The sequence below is a fragment of the Anneissia japonica genome, unplaced genomic scaffold (assembly GCF_011630105.1).
Source record: "Anneissia japonica isolate Jap-2015-1 unplaced genomic scaffold, ASM1163010v1 scaffold3040_len1308831_cov196, whole genome shotgun sequence".
NCBI classification, from domain to species: Eukaryota; Metazoa; Echinodermata; class Crinoidea; order Comatulida; family Comatulidae; genus Anneissia; species Anneissia japonica.
Window position 1 is genome coordinate 1,059,513 of NW_022718257.1, and position 4,910 is coordinate 1,064,422.

Below are 4,910 nucleotides of genomic sequence, written 5' to 3' on the forward strand. Positions count from 1 at the left end.
ACCACACAACGTTCACCTTTCATCAGTTGCCTGACGATCGCAATAGCGTGAAACTCCGAGTAGCAACATTCTGTTCCAGCGACCTCCAGTTCTATATATATATATATATATATATATATATATATATATACGGTAAATATTGAAAGAGGCACAACAACACCTACAAACCTTGTATTCTCTCAGTCCTGACGATCACATTAGCATGAACCAGTCTGTAGGGTGACTATACCCAGTTCGAAAAGTTTATATATTAACTACAGTAATAGGAATTGCATGGATGAAATCGAAAACTAGCCCAAATATGCATAGAAAATCGATAGAAAAGTAGGTGCGCGAAAACACCATAATACACTTGGCCCAATACATGATGTTTAACAAAAACTTCGCAGAAAATCGCTTTTATTTTCCGAAGTGAGTGGGCGAATTTCCAGGTTCAATTTATTCCCCCACACAGCCGGAATATGGGCAAAAAAATGACATTGGCATGGCTGGCCACACCGTAAAATATTTTAATTACACGAGTGATACATCTAAAACGCAGGAAGATAATGTACACGCAATACTCTTCAGAATTTTGCATTATGTCATTATATTTGTATAAATATTTATTAATATAAAATCCATTTATATTATTCTTGTTCTTAAAATAATTACAATTAATGATTAACATTAAAATTATTATTTGACCTAATGTTGAAATTTAAGAAGTGAGAATAATAATAGTAATAATAGCTATAGATTATTATTATTTTGGAATTACAATTTATGTATATAATGTTTGTAATCAAAATTGGGTTTCTTTTCATTTCAGTAAAAATTCTGTAAACGTCCAACCATTCCAAAATGCACTTCTGAAGATCTCAGCAAACCAGTGGACCAGTGGCTATAATGTTGCTTTCTCATTTTGTGATTGTTACTTTTGCTGAATGGTGAGTCATTATGCATTTCATATCAATTGTAAAGTGTTTTTGAGATAACGTTTGACCTGGTTGAGCACTAAGAACAAACATTTTAATTTCAATATTATTACAACACAAAACTTGTCATATTCCCTAATTAAATTATTTTAAAATAAATTAAAATAATTTTTTAAACTTTACATAAATTAAGGTGTTAATTGAAAAGTAATATAATTAACAGGGTAATGCAGTTGGAGAGATCAAAATAACAAATTTATTTCATTTATGTCATTAATATGACAAAACAATGAACAAAACTATCTAAAGTGATTTTCTAATTGCTAAATTCCAAATAACTACTATAATTTTGTAAGAAGAACATATTCTGATTCTGAACTTTACATAAATTAAGGTGTTAATTGAAAAGTAATATAATTAACAGGGTAATACAGTTGGAGAGATCAAAATAACAAATTTATTTCATTTATGTCATTAATATGACAAAACAATGAACAAAACTATATAAAGTGATTTTCTAATTGCTAAATTCCAAATAACCATTATAATTTTGTAAGAAAAACATATTCTGATAAAATAATAAGATAAAAATAAATATTAAATATGTATGCCTATGTATTATACAATAAAAAAGACAAAAAAAAAAAAAACGAAACCGAAATTAGGGCCAATTTCTGAACAAATTAGGAAGAAGCTGATTTTAACTGATGTCTGTAGGGATATATACCATGTATACACCAATAAAAAGAGTGTGTGGAACATTTTTATGAGGGGTCAAAAGTCATTTACCCGGACTAAAATACTAAATGTATCTCAGGAACACTCTATGGTATATGGTTAATCCTGGTGTCAAAATGCACAGAATTATACAAACAAAATAAGAAAATGAAATGAAACAACCCTCATAATTAATTCATGATATTGAAAAACGAGGACAAATATCAAAATGTCAAAAATTGTTGTTTTACTAACTGAAATGGCATATCATTTCAAAAATTAAAGTGTGAGGTGATTTCAACTGACTCATGTAGGAATACATACTAGGATACACCAAAACAAAGTTAGTGGAATGGGGGAGGTGGGGGAAAATACTATTTTAGGGTTGAAGGTTATTGACCCAACCTAAAACACTAAATTATATCTCGGGGAGCACTCTAATGTATATGGTTGATTTTGGTGTCATAATGCACAGAATAATGCAAAAAAACAAGAAAATAATATAAAGCTAGGACCCTCATAACCAATTCATTACCTCAAAAAAAAAAAAAAAAAAAAAAGGTCAAAAACCGAAATGTTGGCATTTAAATTGCATATATATTTAAAAAGAAACTCATCTTTTTCAAAGCTGTAGTAATATATAAAAGATAAGGTGAGGGGTGCAGCTGATATGATGCATTTTTCAACTATTGACGGCGCCAGTGGTGCACCCAGGGAGCAAACTCGTGGGTATGTCATTCTTTTGAAAACAATGCTTTGAAAACATATTTTTTACAGTATGAGAGTGCCATTTGCGGGTATCTAGAGGTGTTTGTTGCTCAAGTTTGCTCACCTCAGCCCTAACTATGGTGGGGCTGTTGTAACATTTTCCCTTTTCGATGTATATTGGACTCCTGGAATTTCTGGCGCTGGCATTGCTTTTTAATTTCTTTGTGCTTGTGTGGATTTTTTGAACTCCTTGTGGTGCAAGGTTTTTGTTTTTATCCTCCACACTCATTTTTACAAGTTGATGTTGAAAAACAAAAGCTATATTATAATAGGCATGCATTAGAAAGAGAGTGGGTGGGGCTGTAAAATTTGGAAGTACACAATTATGTCGGCCCGCCGCTGGTCACAACATATTGGAACTGGCCACCAGCTTAAAAAAGGTTGAATACCCGAAATGTAGGTATGAAAAAAAGTATTAAAGCTGTATTATCAGGGCATAAAGTAAAAAAAAAATGAAAATTCTAATTTTTACATTTGCATTGTTAATTTGTATATTTTAGCAAGTTATTAACTTCAAATAAAAAATTTGAATGAGAAAAAAAATCCCCCCAAAAAAAATTCCCCCCCCCCCCACTTTTCAGAAAGTCAAATTATAACTTTCCTGTATTTATTTGCATAGATCCTTAAATTGGCTAGTAATCAATTTAATTTTAAGGATTTTTGTGCTAAAATGCAAATTCATTTAATAGTCCAGGGGCTACGAACACCCTCCATACACCCACTGCTTTATAACTGAAATTATTTTTTTAAGTTACCTATATTTATAAGCTTAAAAAACACCTTGTTACTTAAGCGATTTCTGGTTGCCAGTGCATGTAAACCAACATAAAAAATGGGTAACTTTTTTGTTCAGTATTAGGATTATATATATGCCCACAACTTTTAATCAGCTGAATATATTTTCTTGTTTTTAGTATCAAAGTATAGAATAATACATTTCCTATTATTTGGTATAAAGGACAATGTAATTACATTGTACAGTTATGTCACAGGAGGTCAAAAGTTCATCAACCAAAGATCAACATAAAATTTCACCCAAAATATATATTGAAACTTGTGATAAAAGATTTTCTATCCCGTTAAAACTCAATTAACATGGATGAAATTTAGCTGAAGTAAAACATATATAAAAAAATAAATATATAGATAAAATAGGGACACCTTAGCTCCATTCACTACAGAGTTATCGCTCCAAAACTATGTGGGGTGTCTATATTATGTATTTACCATTGTATTTTGATACGAATGAAAAAGCTCTTAACTAGCTAAATGGCAGTTATGATGCTGAAAACTAGTGATGTACCCTAGAATTATTATGTATTATGAAATATTTATATTTTCCCAAACGTGATATAATTAACTAGTAAATATGAACTAACAGCGTATCAATTAAATGCATCATTAAGATTGATATGGGGTAGGGGTAGCGTTTATGCTAACAATCTTTTGTCAACTAAATATATATTTTGTTGTTATTAGTAATAAATTGTAGGATAGTATAAGCTCTATCATTTAGTTTAAAGAACAATGTAACGGCATGTATATCACAGGAGGTCTAAAGGTCACCAACCAAAGATTAAAATCGAATTTATCCAATATATATATTAAAACTCATGGACAAAACTTAGTTAAAGTAAAATATATATTAAAATACATAAATAGATAGAATTGTAAATAAATTTATTTTCACAATTGTGGTACATAATTAATTAGTAAATATGAACTAATTAAATATGGGTGTGTCAATTCTATGCTCAAGAAAAGGATTTGATGGCTATATAATGTTATAATGCTGAAAACAGGGTATCCGCTTACACTTTTTTTCTAATTATTATGTAATTGTGAGCGGTGTTATGTATATATAAATTAAGTTTAATAATTAGCTATATGCAAGCACTAAAAAATCATTAGAAATAAAATAGAAAATTAATAACAATTTTGTTTTTTAATTTATGTTTAATATATAATATATTATATTATATTGTATACTTACATATTGCAGTACATATATACTATAGTATATACAGTACTGTAATAATATATATATATATATACTTCATTTGTATGTATACTATACATTATATATACAGTATATATATACATGTATATATATTGTGTATATATTTGCGTATATGTATATATATGTATTTGTATATATGTGTGTATGTGTTTCCAATTAGTTTCCAATATATTTCTTATAGAAATAATGAGCTGCATTCTTATAATACAATTAAAAATATATACTACATCCAATTTTAGACATTTTTGTCTTGTCACACTTTTGTATGGTGAAATATGGCTAAAAAAAACCCGTCAATTTAATATTTTTTTTACTGTTAATTTAATGATCATGAAATGATTTTTAATATGTATACTCATTTATATGATAATATAAATGTAAAAATATTTCATTTTAAACAATAAAATCTATAGTTATACCTTACTAAAAATATTGCTTGGGGCATGTCCATTTACTGTGAAATTTCTCATATATGTATATGTATATAC

General features: G+C 28.5%; 1 long non-coding RNA gene across 2 annotated transcripts in view; it reads left to right on the forward strand.

Annotated features, from left to right (window-relative positions):
* LOC117110460 overlaps positions 1–4,910 on the forward strand; it is a 15,348-nt gene that overhangs the window by 3,834 nt on the left and 6,604 nt on the right. For both annotated transcript variants that reach the window (XR_004445697.1, XR_004445696.1), the window contains exon 2: positions 812–929. This is a non-coding gene — a long non-coding RNA (uncharacterized LOC117110460). The remainder of the gene's footprint in view (positions 1–811; positions 930–4,910) is intronic.